Genomic DNA, 20,766 nt, shown 5'->3' on the forward strand with positions numbered 1-20,766 from the left:
TTCATAGCCACCCTATCATTACTTCTGAGGAGTGACCTGTGGATTTGAACCTCTGGCCTTATGGTTCAAACTGATCTTTCGGTCCAGTACGTTATCTTTCAGAGCGACATCAGGACTCCATATTGACAATTGTTATTGTTATTAAGTGTTGTCAAGTCGGTTCCTACTCATAGCGACTCTGTATAGGGTTTCCAAGGAGCAACTGGTGAGTTTGAATCACTGACCTTGTGGTTCAAACTGACTTTGCAGTCCAGGGCATTAATCCACAGTGCCACAGCAGTATATAGTCATTTTACAGAGTTTCTAGGACAAAACTTAATCTCAAATATAAACACAACTAAAGAAAGACTATGTCAGTCAAAAGGAGGTTGACAAGAGTCTGTGCATAAAGAAAAGAGAGTGACAGAATGACAGAGACAAATGAAGTGCTACCAGGCAGATGAATCCTACCATGGAGGTAGAGAGCTCAGACTCTGCAAGGCCAGTACAGTCCACGCCAGCAGCATCTGCCCACCTATCCTGACTCCTGCTCACCAAGTAGCCCACTGATACCCTGGATCCCTGCATGGTCTATCTTTGGGAAGAGAACTCATTGGTTAGGCTGACAGGTCTATCCAGTCCAGTTGACAAGTATGCCTCTTATTGTAAAATTTAAAATATGTATTTTGATTTTGTTTTCCTGTGTGTTATGAGATTTGTTGGCAAGATCTTGCATCCAGAAGTCATGTCAATTCGGGGCTACAGATGAGATGGAACTTCTGGGCTCAGGCTCAAAGTCTGAGAGACGTACTAAACAGTGGTGAATTCCTCAAACCAATGCCTTGTCACTCATCCATTTTTCACTTAACATTTTCTACATCTTCTGGTCTGTGATGAGGAGATATTGAAGATTTTCTTGGAAGATGAACTCTTAGCCCCTCCTTGCCATATACATTCCCATTTGAATTTTATAGATTACATATAGACCAAGGGATTCAGTTCTTAACCCTAATCATCCACCAGCGATATCATTAGATTTTTAAAAAATATAGATGATACTCAGTTTGAGCGTCTCAATGATCTACAGTGAGGATTTTCAAAGTCCTGATGGAGAACCAGGATTATGAGTAATTACGTTGTTGTTATGTGCCATCCAGTCCGTTCTGACTTGTAACAATCCTATATTGGGTTTCTGAGGAGCAGCTGGTTGGTTTGAGCCATCAACCTTGCGGTTAGCAGCCCAGGGCTTACTCTCCAGCGCTACACCAGGACAATTACAAAGTTTATTAACTTGGATCAATTAGACCAAAAGCTTCACTTTTCCTGTACTGTCTAGACAGATGCATATTTAAGGATGATTTAAATAAAAATCCTGAAGCAGACATTTGAACATAATAGAAAGTAAAAGGAGAAGCATGAGAACAAATACTTAAATTAGTTTTCAAATGAAGCAATCAGCATATTGTGAGGTGCTGTTGTCAATTCTAATGCACAAAACAATAAAATATTGCCCAGTCCTACACCATACTCCTCACAATTGTTGGTATGTTTAAGACCATTGTTACTGCCGTTGTATCAATCGATCTCATTGGAGTCTTCCACTTTTTCAAAGTCTTGCCATCTTCATGTCTAAGGAACATTCTGACTGGGAAGATTTGTTTGTTCTTCTGGCAGTCCATGGTACTTTCAATATTCTTCACCAACACCATTATTCAAATGCATCAATTCTTCTTTCTTATTCATTGTCCAACTTTCACATACATATGAGGCAATTGAAAATATCATGGCTTGGGCCAGGCACTCCTTAATTCTCAAACTGACATCTTTGTTGTTGATTTTGTAAAAGAGGTCTTTTGAAGTAGATTTACCAAATATAATACATCATTTTATTTCTTGACTGTTGCTTCCATAAGCACTGATTGTGGAGCCAAGCAAAATGAAGTCTTTGACAACTTCAATCTTTACTCCATTTATCATGATGTTATTTAATGGTCCAGTAGCGAGGATTCTAATTTTCTTTATATTGAGGTGCAATCCATACTGAAGGCTGTGGTCTTTGATCTTCATCAGTAAGTATTTCAGGTCCTCTTCCCTTTCAGCAAGCCAGGTGTGTCCTCTGAATACCGCAGGTTGTTAATGGATCTTCCTCCAATCCTGATGCCAAGTTCTTCTTCATGTAATCCAGTTTCTCAGATTATTTGCTTAGCATATAGACTGAATAAGCATGGTGAAAGGATACAACACTGGCACACATCTTCCTTGATATTAAACTATTCAATATCCCCTTATTCTGTTTGAATGAGTGCCTCTTAGTCTATGGACAGATTTCTTATGAGCACCATGATGCCTTCTGGAATTTTCATTCTCCATAATTCTCATTCTTTCATAGTTTGTTATAACCCACATAGTGGAACACCTTTGCATAGTCAATAAAGCATAAGTAAACATTTTTCTGGAATTTTCTGCTTTCAGTCAAGATCTATCTGATGTCAGCAAAGGTATCCCTCATTCCATATCCTTTTCTGAATCCAACTTGAATTTCTGGCAGCTCCATGTTGATGTATTTCTGTAATCATTTTTCAATTATGTTCAGCAAAAATTTTACTCGTGTGTGATATTAATGACATTATTTGATGTTTTCTGAATTCTGTTTGGCCACATTGTTTTTGAAATAAGCACAAATATGAATGTCTTCCAGTTGGTTGGCCTAGTAGCTGTCTTCAGTATTTCTTGACATAGATGAGTGAGTCCCTCCAGCGCTGTCACTGTATCAGTTTGTTGAAAGATTTAAATTTGTATTCTGTCAATTCCTGGCGCTTTGTTTTTTGTCAATGCTTCCAGTGCTGGTTGGATTTTGTCCTTCACAACCATTGGTTCTTGATCATACGGTATCTCTTGAAATGACTGAACATCTATTAGCATTGTCCGTTGTTGTTAAGTGCTGTCAAGTCGGTTGCAACTCATAGCAACCCTTATAGGGTTTCCGAGGAGCAGTTGGTGAGTTTGAATCACTGACCTTGTTGTTCAAACCAACCTTATGGTCTAGTGCTTATCCTACACCAGGACTCTTTGTTAGCATTGTTGTTTGTTGTTAAGTGCCTTCAAGTCAGTTTTGACTTATAGCACCCTGTGTAGGGTTTCCGAGGAGCAGTTGGTGAGTTTGAACCACTGACCTTGTGGTTCAAACCGAGCTTGCAGTCCAGCGCATGACCCCATAGTGCGGGACCCTCCTTTTGTTAGCATGTTGTTGTTGTCAGGTGCCATTGAGTCGGAACCGACTCATAGCGACCCCATGCACAGCAGAATGAAACAATGTCCGATCCTGGGCCAACCTCACTACTGCTGCCACACTTGAGTCCATCAATGATGCCACCTGGCTGATCCATCTCGTTGGGAGTCTTCCTCTTTTTCTCTGACCCTCCACCTTACCCAGCATGACACCCTTCTCCAGCGACTCTTCTCTCCAGACAATGTGTCCAAAGTAGCAGAGACAAAGCTTAGCCATCCTGGCCTCCGAGGAGCACTCTGGCTGCACTTCTTCCAAAACAGATCTATTGGTTCTTTTGGCAGTCCATGGCACTTTTAGTATTCTCCTCCAACACCACAACTCAAAGGCATTAATTCTTCTACGATCTTCCTGATTCACTGTCCAGCTTTCGCATCCATATGAGGTTATTGAAAATACCATGGCCTGGGTCAGGCGCACCTTAGTCCTCAAGCTGACATCTCTGCTCTTCAATACTTTAAAAAGTTCCTGTGCAGCAGATTTGCCCAGTGCAATAAATACGTCGTCTGATCTCTTGACTGCTGCTTCCGAGAGTGTTGATAGTTGATCCAAGAAGAATGAAGTCCTTGACAACCTCAATCTCTTCTCCATTGATAAGCATTGTTGTTGTTGTTAAGTTGCCATCGAGTCAGTTCTGACCCATAGCGACCCTGTACAGGGTTTCCGAGGGTGTAAACCTTTACGGGAGTAGAAAGCCTCATCTTTCTCCCGCGGAGTGGCTCTTAGTTTCGAACCACTGACCTTAAGGTTCACAGCCCTATTTGTAACCACTACGCTACCAGAGTTCCTGTAGGTATGGTTTAATCTTGCTGAAGCACAATTGTGATTATGCCACTGTTTCGCTCAAAAGTTTTTTTTTTTTTGTCATTCCCTTGAGGTGTTTATTGGGCAGAACAGGGGTGGGGGGTAGGGGCTGTGCCTAGAAGGTGTTGGGCCGCTTGGTGGTGAAGCGAGGCTTGTGCTGCCGACACAGGACCCAGTGGGGCAGCCGGAACTTGATCTTGGAGTCATGGAACTGCGTGACCGCAGGCCGTCGGCACTTGCTGCTGCAATCTCAACTTTCATCATCTGGATAGAATGGGTGCGGGCGCGGTGCCCAGCGCTCGAGACGGTGCCCAGTGCCCATGTCTCGGTAGCACTGGGTGACGGCACCCGCAATGATCAGGTCCCGGTACTCCCGGTACATGTTGTGGGTTCCATTGCGGGTTCTTCACCCACAGTGGGGACTTCTCCAACATCTGCCCACAGTACGCGATCTCTCCGGAAGACATCTTCATTTTCTTTAGCTGTGATGCAAAGTAGCAGAAGCAGACTTGGTGATGACGACCACGTGGTTAAGAGTGAAGATGCGCATTCGGTGAAGTGGTGGTGTCTTACACTTGGGGTCGGGCAGGCAGCGCCTCACTGCCTTGTACTCGGGAATTGTGCCAGATGGCTATAGCTCCACGATCACGGAAACCCGCAAAAGGCTTCTCAAAAGTTTTAATACGTATTTTTTTTTAAATACGAGTTATAGAAATATCTGATGACACAGAAAAAGAGAACCCTGAAGACAAGTGCAATGAACTGTTTGGCCTATCAACATTTACACTTTCTTTATGCCCACATCAACACGTGTGTGCATCTTTATAAAGTCTGGGCAACACTATGCATACATCTACGATACACTTAATATTCTATGAACATCTTTCCACTTAGAAATATATAGAGGTATGTCTTATCCTTTTTATTATCTAAATATTATTCCATCATGTGCATAGACCATAATTTATATAACCTATATAATTCAACAGCCAAGGTCTGAATCCCGGTTCAACCATTTATTAGCTTTGTGACCATAGACAAGTTTGTTAATTTACCAGCTTTGTTTTTTCCTAGGAGTAATAATGGTATCTGTTATTAGGATTTGCAGTTTACTCTGAGGTTTCATTTGCTTGCTGCATTCCACAGCCCCCACTAAACTCACCTCCACATTCCTGTAATAAGTGCTGTGGAGAACACAGAACCGGAAGGAGTCATGAGGGTGTGGAACGAGCTTGCAGTTTTAAGTAGTGAGTTGGGGGTAGACCTTACTAAGAAGAAAAGACTTGTACAAAGACCTGAAGAAGGTAAGGAAATGAAAAAATGAAGACACCTGAAGGAAAAGAATTGTAGGCAGAAGAAACAGGCTTATGGAATGAGCATGACTGCTCTACTGAAGAAATAACAGAGGGTCAGTGTGGTCTAAAATCAAGGTTTATAGCAGTTCGTGTTCTGGAAACTCTGGGGGAGAATTCATTTCCTGATCATTCTGGTAGCTGGCAGAATCTAATTCCTTGTAGTTGCAGGACTGAGGTCTACATGCAGAGAAAACTGCTAGAAATCTACATAAATAGAAGACTGTGGTCTATAGATATAATGCAATGCTGATCCAGATTTCATATAAGTGAGATCATAAAATATTTGTCCTCTTATGACTGATTTATTTTGCTTGGGATGATATTCTAAAGCAAAGTGTAAAACCGAAAAGCCATTTTTAAAAGGACTGATAGGTTTGACTTCATGAAAATGGATAATTCTGGCATGGCTAATATTCCCAAGGCTAAGTTAGTAAATGAACTAGAGAAAATCTTTGTAATTATGTTTTTGAAAAGGGGCTAATCTAACTAACTCCTATAATTCAATAGAAAAAAAGACAAGCATGGGGAAAGGACATAAGCAGACAGTTCACAGATAATGATATAAAAATGACTTTTAATCATTTTATATGATGCTCAAATGCATTTATGAGACCAATACCAGTACCAGCTGTCTTCAAGTCAATTTCAACTCATGGTTATTGCATCATAGTAGAACTGTAAGCACAATAGAACTGAGCTCATGGTTTTCAATGGCTGTTTTTTCAGAAGTAGATCATTTTTAAAAGCATTTCTGGGTGAATTCAAGTCTCCAACCTTTGAAAAATGACCAAAAAACTATAATGAAATGTAACTTTCACCTGCCAGTTTAGCAAAAGGTAAAAAGTTTTGTGATCATTATGTGTTGGTGAGAAATTTAGACATTGTTGGTAGGAGTGTTGGTAGGAACATCCTTTGGAAAACAATATGAAAATATCTATCAAAGGTTTAAATGCGCATGCAAATATTTAGAAACCAAAGATTCTTTTAGTAGTTCCCAGGATGAGAAGGAAAGGAAATGGGGGGCTTTTTGCTTGGAGGGCAGTTGAGTTTCTGTTGATGGTGGTGGGTGATTTAAAAAGAGACAGCAATAATGGCTGCAAGACGTGAAGAACATAATCAATGTCCCTGAACTGTGTATGTAGAAATAGATGTATACTTTGCTATATATATTTCCAGCATACACACAAAAGGACCATGCTTACTTCAAAAATATTTTTTCAAATTTCTCTCATGTTTTCTTCTAGCACTTTTATGGTTTAAATTCTTATGTTTAAAATTTAGATGCACATGGAATTTATCTTGGTGCCAGACTAAGTGATCCAGTTGGACAGTATAAGAGAGTGTCCAAAGACTTGGACTTCAGCATCAAAGGAATCTGAGTTGGGTCCAGCTTTTCTATCTCCTGACTGTGTGATCTTGAGTGGTTACAATCTCTCCAGCATCAGGTTTTTCATATATGAAATGAAAAGAATAGTGTCTATCACATAGGATTGCTGTTATGATTTAAAAAAGATAAAAGCTTTTAGCAGAGCACTCAGTAACTGCCCAATTTAAATTGTATGCATGAAACATGTTAACTTGGGGTGTGTTTTTTTAAATAGCAATAAAAAAGTAACAATATCATCTGCAAAATAAATAATTGCTCAGTTAGCTGTTTTCATTATAAGGATTATTTCTTGACCAAGCACACCTGGGTTTAAAACCAGATGATTTTAACTCCCAGACTAGAAATCTTTCCTCTCAACTAATCTGTCCCTCTCAGGAATCTCCCCTTAAGTACAGGGGTTTCTTCCAGGAAGCCAGCCACCTGTGGGTTCAGCCAGGCACCTATAGGTAGCAATGAGGAGTCAGATCCAGAGTCTTCCTGTTTATTTGCAAACAAAACCCATTGTCATGGAGTTGAATTTCAACCTATAGTGACAAATACTATAGGAGTCCCTGGATGGTGTGAAAAGTTAACACACTGTGGTTGATTTGTCTGGTTGATCCACTTTTGCTTGTTGGATACTGATCAGTTGTACATTTATTTATAAATGCTTATCAGTATTCCTGATGTCCTATATGTGTGTGTCAAATGAACTGTGACACGTGTTTGTCTTAAAGTCACATGTGAGTATCTTTTAGTGCCTCAGTCAGTCATTACATGTAGTGTTAATTTAATGCTTCTATATACATTTTCTTTTTTTGATACAATATGGCCACTAACCATAAATTATTTAATCTAGGGCTGAGAGAAACTGTTTCCTTTGTTTCAACAAAGGAAATGTGGCCATAAGACTTATATCGTCATTTACCAGTCTCTAACAGGACACTCTCCTAAGGGATGTCACTAAGGTAATTTTGGCCAAAACAGTGTTTATCTTATGCTCTACCACTCACCAGCTGCTCCTTGGAAACTCTCCCTATACAGGGTTACTATGAGTCGGAACTGACTCAAGAGCATTTGACAACAAGAACAATGTTTGTAAGAGGGAGTTACCACATGGTAGTCAGCAAGAAAGAAGCTAGTATTTTCCCAGCTGGGAACTGGCAGCAAAACAGACAGGAACTGAAAAAGGTTCTCCCTGTTGGTTTAGCTGCTGTTGAAATTTACAGATGTAGCTACTTTCCTGACTGTAGTATGAACACCAAGTTTCCACACACAGACCACAGAGAGGAAGAGATGGTGGCCTTCAGCAGGTGGTCTGAAGGCACTGGTCTCTGACTCAATGCAGAGCTTGTTGTTAAGTACCATCGAGTAGCTTTTGACCCACAGAGACCCTGTGTAGGGTTTCCAAGGAATGGCTGGTGAGCTTGACCTGCCAACCTTGCAGATCAAACGGACTCTTTACGGGAGTAGAAAGTCTCATTTTTCTCCCGCGGAGCGGCTGGTAGTTTCGAACCGCTGACTTTAAGGTTCGCAGCCCGATTCGTAACCACTACGCTACCAGAGCCTATTAGCACCTTAAATATTTGTTGAGTGGTGTCCTGATGATGGAAAGCAGCAGTTTGCTGTATAAACACTAGGTGGCACTAGAGACCAGCACTCCTGTAGCTGGGTTGGCAGTGAGGGAGGGTGGATTGTGCATAGCTTTCAGGTGTGGTGGGGGAGATTGGGGGAAGGTGTTGTCTGGGAGTCATTCCCTTCCTCCCCCAGACTGAAGACATGGATAGATTAGAGTGGTTAGAGGCAGAGAAACTGTGAAAGGGTGGCAGGTGTTGCTGGGGTGGCAGTTAAGATGCAAATATGTGGCCTGGGATTCTGTAGGATTTTGGGCCAAGTCATGGGTGAGGTTCCAATGTAGAAGCCTAGGTTTGGGAACAGGGTAGGTTAGGCTGGGCTTTGAATCCACATGTGAGGACTGGGAGTGGGTTACCACTGGTGAATGGGGACCCTTGAGAATCCAAGCTCTTGTTCCAGGTAAGAGACTTCTCCATAAAGGACATGGAGACCACCTTCCCTTTCCCTGAAGCAGACTCTGAGAAGTGAAGGCAGTTGTCTAGGGGAGGGGAGATGAGAAACAGGTGTTTCCTGGGGTTGGATGTTCATGAGCAGCCTTTGTGCTTGAGAGGGGAGGGCACTCCGCTCTTCTTCAGCCCTGGAGAGGAATTTTTGTTCTTTGAAAGTGGAGGCTGTTTTGAAGAATTGAAGAGGGGCACTTAGTCAACAGCAACCTTGAATTCACATCTCCCCAGGTTTGGTCTTTGTCAAACTGTGGGAGATGTGAATTCAAGGTTATTCACATCTCTGAGTGGGCTTTCTTTCCTGTCAAGTGGGGCTAGGGTTCCCTGCCTCTCAGGTCAGTTTGGAGGTGACTTGAGGTGTTGGATGGGCCCTGCTTTGGAACCTGAAAGATGCTCCCTGACTGGCCAACATCAGGAGGACTCAAGCAGGGGAATCAGATTCAGAGAGAGCAGCATTGGAACCTGAGGGAGGAAGCCTGCCTTACCCTGCAGGGGCTGTGTGACATTGGGCAAATCACCTAACCAATCTGTGCGTCCAACTCTCATGAACCAATAATGATGCTAATAGGACAAATTAGTAAGAATACAATCAAGTTATTGTATGTATGAGTCAGTACCTTGCATAAATACTCAAGTAATATTATTTAAATTTCAAAAAAGTAATGATACTAATAAAACATATTTTATTCACCATGTTTCCTCTGACACATAATTTCTGATGTAATATACATATAATTTAAACATTTGAACGTGAAATAGACGTATGATTTAAACATGTGAACAATTGTTTACAGGAAAAAAAGAAGTTTCACTTCCTCCTTCATTACTCATAGTTTCTCTCCTCAAGGGCAACCACTTTTTTGGTATACTTAGAAAAATTTTTTTCTTATATTAGTAGTGAGACACTATGGGATAAGCCATTGGACTGCTAACCACAAGGTTGTAATTCAAACCCACCAACTGCTCCTTGGAAACCTATTACAGGGTCACTATGAGTTGGAACCTAGTCAATGGCACGTAACACCATGTCTACATTAGTAGACGTTTAACAAAAGGGAGAAAGACCCCTGATGATCTGGATTGATACAGAAGCTGCAACAGCAGGCTTCAACAACAACAATTGTGAGGATAGAGCAGGACTGAGCAGTGTTTCATTCTGTTGTGCATAGGGTCGTTCTGAGTTGGAGCCAACAGCAAACAATATTTGACCAAATCTATACGTTACGAATCGGGCTGCGAACCTTAAGGTCAGCGGTTCGAGACTACCAGCTGCTCCGCGGGAGAAAGATGAGGCTTTCTACTCCTGTAAGGATTTACACCCTCGGAAACCCTGTACAGGGTCGCTATGGGTCGGAACCGACTCGACGGCACTTAACAACAACAACATACGTCTATGAAATTTAAAATATATTGATATTTTACATATCATTCAGTAACATTGAGTCAAAGACATATTCCAATTTCAGAAATGTTAAATGTGAAAAGAAACGTATGCCTTTGAGTTCTTGAAAAATGTGGCATCAGAATTGGAGGATGACTCATTAGCAATCTGCCAGATACAGATGATACAACCTTGCTTGCTGGAAGCAAAGAAGACTTAAAGTACTTGCTGATGAAGATCAAAGACTTCAGTCTTCAATATGAATTGCACCTGAATGCAAAGAAAACAAAAATCTTCACAACTGGACCAATAAAAGGAGAAAGGATCGAAGTTGTCAAAGACTTCATTTTGCTTGGATCTACAATTAACACTCACAGAAGCAGCAGTCAAGAAATCAAATGACATGTTGCATTAGACGAATCTTCTGCAAAAGGCCTCTTTAATGTGTTAAAGAACAAAGATGTCTCTTTGAGGATTAAGGTGTGTCTGACCCAGATCATGGTGTTTTCAATTGCCTCATATGCATGTGAAAGCTGGACAATGAATACGGAAGACCATAGAAGAATTGATGCATTTGAAGTATGGTGTTGGAGGAGAATATTGAAAGTACCATGGCATGCCAGAAGAGCAAATAAATCTGTGTTGGAAGAAGTAGAGGCAGAATTCCCCTTAGAAGTGAGGATACTGAGACTTCCTCTCTCATACTTTGGACATATTATCAAGAAGAACCAATACCTGGAGAAGAACATCATGCTTGATGATGTAGATGGTCAGTGAGAAAGAGGAAGACCTCCAACAAGATAGATTGACACTGTGGCAGCAACAGTGGGCACTAACATAGCAACAATTGTGAGGGTTGGTACAGGACTGGGTAGTTTTCCTTCTGTTGTACATGGAGTTGGTATGAGTCGGAACTAACTTGATGAGTTCTTGATAAATATCATCACTCTGCTCCCCTAAACCTCATGCTGCATGCTGGACTATAGACTCTTTCCACATCATAAATGTTGACTCTTCTCTGAGTCTTAGTGCAAGTTTTAATGAGGAAGAAAAACTATTCACCAACTTAATTTGGAAAGGAAAGAGATCACTTCTAGAGAAGAACAAAGTAGGAGACCTCACACTTCATGATCTTGAAACCTATTAAATACCTGTGTAGTTAAAACAGCCTGGTACTGGTACATGGCAGAGACACAGACCAATGGAAAATAATTGAGACCCCAGAAGCAAACCCATCCATCTATAGAGAGTTGAGCTTTGACAAAAACTCATTAAATGGGGGAGGAGACAGTCTCTTAACAAATAGTGCTGTCAAAACTGGATATCCATTTGCAGAAAACGAAACAGGATCCATATGTCTCACCATATACAAAACTGAATTCTAGGTGTATCAAAGACCTAAATGTAAAAACTAAACTATAAAAATCATCAGAGAAAAAATAAAGGCAAACAGTGGCCCTGCCATGTGCAGAAATACATAATTAAACATAACAAAAAACATAAAAAACGGTAGAAGACAAATGAGACTACTTTGTTGTTGTTGTGTGCCGTGGAGTCAGTTCCGACTCATAGCGACCCTGTACAGGGTTTCTGAGGCTGTAAATCTTTACGGAAGCAGAAAACCTCATCTTTCTCCCACGGAACAGCTGGTAGTTTTGAACTGCTGACCTTGTGGTTTGCAGCCTGACATATTGAAAAAAATGGGCAGAGGATCTGAACAGATAGTTAGTTCACCAAAGAAGACATTCAGGTGGCCAACAAACACATGAAGAAATGCTTGTGATTATTAGCCATTAAATTAAAAAAATCCACTGCCATTGGGTTGATGCTGACTCATAGTGACCCTGTAGGACAGGGTAGAACTCCTTAATGTTTCTGAGATTGTAAATCTCCCTTGGAGTGGCTGATGGGTTTGAACCACTGAACTTGTGTTAGTAGTGTAATGCTCGACCCACTGCACCATTAGGGCTCCTTCATTATCAATTGTTGCTGTTAAGTGCCATTGAGTCTGTACTGACTCGAGGTGACCCCGTACAACGTTTCTTAGATTGTAAATATTTGTGGTAGCAGAAAGCTTCATCTTTTTTCTGAGGAGTGGCTGGTGGACTTGAACCACTGATCTTGTGTTTATCCTACAATGCAAGTCAAAACAGCAACGAGGTAGCATCTCACCCCAGCATTAACAGCATAGTACAAAATAAGAGAAAACAATAAATGCTGGTGAGGGTGTGGAGAGACTGGAATCCTTATATAGTGTTGGTGAGAATGTAATATGATGCAGCCAGTGGAAAATGGTATGATGTTTCCTTAAAAAGTTGGAAATACAAATATCATATGATCAAGCAATCCTACTAGTAGGTATGTATCCTACAGAAATAAGAACCATAACAGAAATAGATATGTGCACACCACACTCATCAAAGAGGTATTTACAATAGCAAGAAGATGGAAACAACCTAAGTATTCATCAATGGATGAATGGATAAACAAACCATGGGACATACACCCAACGGAATAGTATGCAACATTAAAGAATAGCAATAAATCTGTGAACCACCTCATAACATGCTTGAATCTGGAGGACATTATACTAAGTGAAATTAATCAATCACAAAAGGACAGGTATTGTATGCAACCACTACTATAAAAAATCAAGAAAAGTTTTGTACATAGAAATATTCTTTTAAGGTTATCAGGGGTGGATGGAAAAGGAGGGCAAATTGCTAACTAGAGGGTTGTTGTTGTTAGATACCACAAGTTGGTTCTGATTCATAGGCACCCTATGCACAACAGAACAAAACACTTCCCAGTCTTGTGCTATCCTCACAATCATTGCTATGGATAAGTCCATTGTTACAGCACTGTGTCAATCCATCTTGTTGAAGGTCTTGCCTTTTTTTCGTTGACCCTTTACTTGACCAAACATGATATCCTTCTCCAGGGACTGGTTCTTCTTGATACCATGTTCAAAGCACAGGAGATGCAATCGTGCCATCCTCTCTTCTAAGGAGAATTCTGGCTATACTTCTTCCAAGACAGATTTGTTCTTTCTTCCTGCAGTCCGTGATTTATTCAATATTGTTCTCAGACACCTTAACTAAAGTGCATCGGTTCTTCTCTACTCTTTCTTATTCATTGACCAGCTTTCTCATGCATATGAAGTGATTGAAAATACAATGGCTTGGTCAGGGGCACTCTGGTTCCTCAAAGTGATGTCTTTGTTCTTTACCGCTTTAAGGAGGTCTTTCCCAGCAGATTTATTTAATGCAATATGTCCTTTGATTCCGCATCCCGCCCCCCCCCCCCTTACTTCCATGGGCATTGATTGTAGGTCCAATTCTTGACAACTTCAATCTTTTCTGTTTATCATGATATTGTTTATTGGTCCGGTTGTGAGAATTTTTTGTTTTCTTTACATTAGTTCATACTTAATGCTACAGTCTTTGATCTTCACCGTTAAGTGCTTAAAGACCTCTTGACAAGCAAGGCTGTCTCATCTGCACATTACAGGTTGTTAATGAATGAGTCTTTCTCCAATCCTGATGCTTCATTCTTTCCCCTATATTCCAGTTTCTTGGATTATTTGCTCAGCATACAGATTGAATAAGTATAGTGAAAGGATACAACCCTGATGCATACCTTTCCCGATTTTAAATCATGCAGTATCCCCTTGTTCTGTTAGACTATCTGCCTTTTGTTTTATATATAGTTTCTGCATGACCACGATGAAGTTCTGGAATTCTCATTCATCATTGGTTTGTTATGATCCACATGGTCAAATACTTTTGCAGAATCAATAAAACACAAATTAATATCTTTCTGATATTGTCTGCTTTCAGCCAAAATCCAGTTGAGGTCAGCAATGATATCCCTAGTTCCCTGTTCTCTTCTGAACCTGGCTTAGTTTCTGGCAGTTCGCTATCAACATATTGCTGTAATTTCAGCAATATTAATGATATTGTTAGATAATTTCCACACTCCGCTGGGTCACCTTTCTTTGGAATTGGCACAAATATGGATCTCTTCTAGTCGGTTGGTGAGGTAGCTGTCTTCCAAATTTCATGGCATAAACAGAGGAGCATCTCCAATGCTTCATTGTTTTGCTGAAACATTTCAACTGACAACACATGAATTATTGGAGGCTTGCTTTATGCAAAAGCATCCGATGCAGCTTGGACTTCTTCCTTTTAGATCATATGTTACCTCCTGAAATGGTTAAATGTTTACCAGTTCTTTTAAGTGCAGTGACTCTGTATATTCCTTCTGTCTTCTTTTGATGCTTTCCATATCTTTCAATATTTTGCTCATTGTTGTTGTTAAGTGCAGTTGAGTTGATTCCGACTCATAGTTACCCTGTATAGAGTTTCTGAGGCTGTAAATCTTTGTTGGAAAAGAAAGCTTCATCTTACTCCTGCAAAATGATTGGTGGGTTCAAACTGCTGACCTCATGATTCACAGTTCAGTGCTTACCCTACAGAGCCACCACACGTCCTATTTGTCCACTGAGTATTGTAATTTGAGGCTTGAATGCATTCTTCAGTTCTTTCAGTTTGAGAAATACTAATGTAATCTCTTTTGGTTTTCTAACTCCAGGTCTTTGTACATTTCATTCTAATAATTCATACAATAAATTTATATATAAATAATTTATATACATAAATATATAATTTATAAAATAGATTCATTATGATAATTTATGTAAAATTATATAATGAATTCTATAATAATTGAGATGTCTTTACATTTTTTCTGTTTAGTTCTTTTACTATGTAGTTAATTTTATTAGCTTTAGCTCTCTACATTCAAGAGCAAGTTTCAGAGTCTCTTCAGACATCCACTTTGGTCTTCTTTCCCTTTCCTGTATTTCTAATGGCATTTTGTTTTCTTTATGTACAATGTTCTTGATATTATCCCACAACTCATCTGGTCTTTGGATATTGGTGTCTAATAAATCAAATCTGTTCTTAAGATGGTCTCGCAATCCAGGTAAGATATATTCAGGTTATATTTTGGCTCACATGGACTTGTTTAATTTTCTTCAGCTTCAACTTGAACTTGCTTATAAGCAATTGATGTTTTTTTACGTAGTTGGCCCTTGACTTTGTTCTGGCTGATGATATTGAACTTCTCTATTGTGTCTTTCCATAGATGTAGTCGGTTGATTCCTGTGTATTCCATCTGGCAAGGTCCCTGTGTATAGTCACTGTTTATGTTGTTGAAAAAAAAAATGCTTTTGTAATGAATAAGTCGTTGGTTTTACAAAATTCCATAATGCCATCTTCAGCATTGTTTCTAACACCAACACCATATTTTCCAATAACCGATTCTTCTTCTTTGTTTCCAACTTTTGCTTTCCAATCACAGGCATCCAAGCGCAGGTAGCCATAGTGCCGCAGTGTCTGGGCTAGCGGCAGGAACTCCTTCTTGGAGACCTTCTCTTGGAGAGACTTGAGTTGCTGGTGCAGGTGCAGCTCCTTGGTAACCAGGATCCACCCACGCTCAATAGCTGACACTGTCTGAGCATAAAGCCAAGTTCAGGCCAACCCAGTTCTCCATGACATAATCATCATAGGCAGAGTCCCAATAACTTTTCCTTAGCGTAATCTTATATTCTTGATTCCGTTGACTAGTAACAGACACCTAAGGCGGCTCAAACTCCTGCAACTTCCGTACAAAAGAAAATGCTCCATCTTCTTTTTCTTGAACTAGGAAGAGACTAAAGTATCCAATCAAGTCATCTAGAAGATCCAGCTTTGCAGCCACAGCCTCTAAGACATCCTCAGTTTGATCTGAAGTTAGCACACTGACCAGAACTTTCTGCCCGTTGCTAAGCAGTATTTCCAAGGAGACCTCTTCTGTGGGTACCTGCTGTGTCTCCTGTTGTGCTCGACGTAGGAAACTATTGAAGGTCTCAAGGCCCCTAAGCAATGGGTCTTGCCGAACAGCTTGCGTGCACTTCTCTAACTGCTCCCTCCTCTGTTCGACCTCAGCAGGTGTCAGAGAGAAAAGCTTCTTTGTGGGGAATGAAGGAAGCACATTGGCTCCATACTCCTTCCGGAGCTGCTCAAGCAGCCCCAGGAGCTGGCTGTAGCGCACTGGACAATGCAGGACTCCATTCACATGAATGTTATAGGCCACGTAGGCGGAGCCGCCGCTGTCCCCACTGCGGGACTCAGTTTCAGGACCGGAAAAGTGCATGTTTCTAGCGGTAAGGCCCGCCGGGTTCCGGACTGTGAGGCCGGCAGAGGCTCTGCACGCTCGCCTCCGCTGCTCAGTTTGTCCCCGTAGCCTCACTCACCATTTTGGGGGACCTAAAATTAGAGAGCAAACTAATTTTTGAGTTGATAATTTTGTATGGCCTGTGATGATGTTACAAATTTGGTCAGAAAAAGTTTCCCCACCCATGCTCTATAGGGTTTCTGAGTGGCTGGTGGGTTTGAGTTGCTCATCTTGTGGCTAGTAGTCCATTGCTTATCCTACAGTGTCACACCAGGACTCAGTATATGAATAGATATATAGATAGACAAGTAGCTGAATAGGTGTGGGAAAATGAATTGGATCACACCCACCAACGTATATAGGTTTCACAGAGGATATTTTTACATGCATATTTATAGTGCTGTAAAGATATTCCTGAATATGGTAGAACATACAGGAGGCCAAGGCACGAAAACTTCTTAGTCATAACCAAATACCTCGAGGTAATGAGTCACTGGTCTGTGGGTTCAGGACCATTGTCTCAGGAGACACCACGATCAACTGTCATAGTATAATCTATAAAGACAGTGTTCTTGCATCCTACTTTGGTGAGTAGCAACTGGAGTGTTAAGTGGCCATCTAAGGTGCAACTATTGGTCTCTTCCTGTCTGTAGGAAAGAAGAGTGATGAAACTTGGAGCCATATGGAAGCAATTAGTCCAATGGACTAATGGGACCACATGAACATCAGCCTCCATGACCCTGAGACCAGAAGAACTAGATGGTGCCCAGTTACCATTGCCAACTGCTATGAAAGGAATCCCATTAGAAGGTGCTGGATAGAGTGGGAGACATAATATGAAACAAAACTCAAAATCATAAAAAAGATCAAACATACTAGTCTGCTGCAGTACTGCTATGGCACTGTAGGATAAGCACTGGAATACTAACTGCAAGATCGGCAGTTCAAACCCACCAGCCACTCCTTAGAAACCCTATACAAGATCACTATGAGTTGGGACTGATTCTACCACACAACAACAACAACAATAACATCTGGTATGTTAGAGAGTGGTGGAACCCCAAAACTATGGCCCTTAGGCATCCATCAAGTCTGGAATTGAATTCATCCCTGTGGTTCAACTTTCAGCCAAATAAAACTTTAAGGTTCATTGTTACATCAGAGAGGTACACATCCCTTGGAACAATCAACCATACGAGATCAAAGGGGCAGCATTTGTTTCAGTAGGCAGGGAGGGATAGAAAAGAACAAATGGAAATGGTACAAACTGGGGCCTTGAGAACTGTTGCATTGTGGAGATTTCAGTCAATGTAACAAAACAAAAGATGTATGAATTGTTGAATGGAAAAGCAATTTGCTCTGAAAACTTTCACCCAAATCACAATAGAAAGTTAAAAAGAGAGAGAGAGAGAGAGAGAGAGAGAGAGAGAGAGAGAGAGAGAGAGAGAGAAAGAAAGAAAACCCTAGTGAACACAAATCTACTTTGATACACATGGAGTTGCTGTGAGTTGGAATTGACTCAACAGCAACTGGTTGGTAGTTGTTGACCATCTACCACTGACTTAAGGAGTCCTGGTGGTGTGGTGGGTTAAGTGTTGCATTGTTAATTGAAAAGTAGGCAGTTTGAACCCACCAGTCACTCCATGGCAAAAAGATGTGGCATTCTGCCCTATGACAGTTACAGTCTAGAAACCCTAAAGGGCAGCTCTACTCTGTCCTGTTGGGTCACTACAAGTCAGAATTGACTCAATGTCTAGTGGGTACCAGTGACTTTACAGGTCTCATGTAGGTGCCATATTTCATCACTCCAGTGACTCCCTTTAGTGGTTACGAATCGGGCTGAGAACCTCAGGGACAGCAGTTTGAAACTACCAGCTGTTCCGTGGGAGAAAGATGAGGCTTTCTGCTCCCGTAAAGATTTACAGCCTTGGAAACCCTGTACAGGGTCGCTATGAGTTGGAACTAACTCCATGGCACATAACAACAACAACAACAACAACAATAAGTGACTCCCTTGAAGTAGGTATATATTTACAATTGTTGTGATGAGCTTGAAGGCTCAGGTAAGTTCAGCAATTTGTCCAGTGACACTAGGTAATACGTGAAAAAGATGAGATTCAAACCTATTTCTGCCTCCTTATAAAAGTCAGTTTTTTCCACGACAGCAGATGGTAAATCTAGGGAGGGGATTTGACCTGAAAGGCAGTGGTTAGCACAGAGCTCTCAACTGAGCAATCTTCCTACACAGAGGTGTTTCCAGCTGGGGAGTCAGAATGTTTCAGGGTATTCCTTAATGTGAGTGAAATAGTTTTCCACCTTAAGCATTTCAGAGTCTGTGCTCAGCAAGCCATCTTGTTATTGGGTTGTTGTTGTTGTTAAGTGCCGTCAAGACCCATAGCGACCCTGTATAGGGTTTCCAAGGAGCAACTGGTGAGCTTGAACCCCTGATGATATAGTTCAAATGACTTTGCAGTCTGACGCATTAACCCACAGTGCCACACCAGGACTCCTGTTATTGGGTTGTTGTTGTTGTTGTTAAGTGCCGTCGAGTCAATTCTGACCCATAGCGTGACCCTGTACAGGGTTTCCAAGGCTGTAAATCTTGACGGGAGCAGAAAGCCTCATCTTTCTGCCGCAGAACAGCTGGTAGTTTCAAATGCTGACCTTGTGGTTTGCAGCCTGATTCGTAACCACTATACTACCAGAGCTCCTTATTGGGTTGTTGTTGTCAGGTGCCATCGAGTCGGAACCAACTCATAGTGACTCCATGCACAGCAGAACGAAACAATGTCTGATCCTGGGCCAACCTCACTACCGCTGCCACATTTGTAGGACTTTGTTAATAGGAAGAGGTATCTTGGGTTGCTGTTTGGCTCCTATGCCCAGATTGGGTGTCTTTTATTATAAATGAATAACTTGGCATTCTAGTTTATCTTTCCAAAGTTAATTTTTTCAGTATGATTGTACCACCAAGAGTCTGACTACCATGGAATACTCTAAGAATTGGAAGTTTTTAGACATGAAATACTGAGGCTAAGATGGTGAGCTTTGAGATTATCCACTAAAGACTGGAGGGGCTTGGGGGAAATTAGTAAGCACACCTGTAAACAGGGAAGATGTGGCCATGGGGAGACTGTCAAGGGGTGTAGGAGACAGGAAGATGACGTTTATAGAACCTTAGGGTCGCTATGAATGGGAACCAACTTGATGGCACCTAACAACAACAGGATCTGGGAAAGGAAGGCTCTGAGGATGGTCATGAGCAAGGAAAAGGGTAAGAAACACTTATTGAGTGCTTATTCTACAATAGGAGAGAAATGTGACCCCATCTTCAAATATATAAATATAGAGACTCTTTATTAACTCTTAAACAGTAGTAAACACAAGACAAAAATCAACATGCGTCACCAGGTGAGGGAAATCATAGCACCAGGATTAATTTCCAAAGTTCTCCCTCCATGTGGGGGAGACCTGGTGTAGACTGTAGGATAAGTACTGGACTATAAGGTCGGTTTGAACTAAAAGTTTAAACTCACTAACCACTCCTTGGAAACCCTATACAGGGTTGCTATGAGTCAGAACTGACTTGAAGGCACTTAACAACAACAAACCTCCATATGGTAATGGTTTATACGGCACAGGGAGCAAAGGAAATCTCCTTCCATAACCACAACCATGACACTACATGCCAGGCCTACGGAAAGCAGGGAGGAGACTGTTGCAGAGAGGAATGATTGCAGATTGTTTTTGAAGCTCTCAGGGTATGACATCAAACCAGGTGTGACCATTAAGGTGTGTGCTAAGGAAAGTTGCTATGAAGTCCAGCTGGGGGAAGTTGCCCTAAACTGACTTTTAAATATACTTTGCTTCTAACTCTGGTAGTTTGACTGTCAAAAGTGCATGAGGTACTCAAAAACAAACAAAAACAAGCAAGCAAACAAACAAAGAAACAAAATTGGCATCTGAACACTTAAACCTAGGCACAAGATGGAATTAAGTTCTGCCTGGTTGGAGTCATTTGCAGGCAAAAAGCCTTCAGATTTCATGCTCTACAACAAATCTCGCTGTTGTTGTTAAGCACCATGGTGTATGTTTTGACTCATAGTGACCCTGGATAGGATCGCGAAGGAGCAGCTGGTGGGTTTGAACTGCCAGTATTGTGGTTCACAATCCAGTGCTGAACCTACAGCACCACACCAACAAATCTAATGGTGTAGAAATCATTAAGCCCACTTTACAGATGAGAAAATTGAGGCTAATACTTAGCCAAGCTGGGACCTGAACTTGGGTCTCTTAGA

General features: G+C 41.2%; 1 pseudogene; it reads right to left on the reverse strand.

Annotated features, from left to right (window-relative positions):
• Positions 1-4,184: 4,184 nt before the first annotated feature.
• LOC102820501 lies at positions 4,185-16,515 on the reverse strand (annotated as a pseudogene).
• Between the last annotated feature and the right edge of the window lie 4,251 nt (positions 16,516-20,766).

This window comes from Chrysochloris asiatica, unplaced genomic scaffold (genome assembly GCF_000296735.1).
Source record: "Chrysochloris asiatica unplaced genomic scaffold, ChrAsi1.0 scaffold00042, whole genome shotgun sequence".
Lineage (NCBI taxonomy): Eukaryota > Metazoa > Chordata > Mammalia > Afrosoricida > Chrysochloridae > Chrysochloris > Chrysochloris asiatica.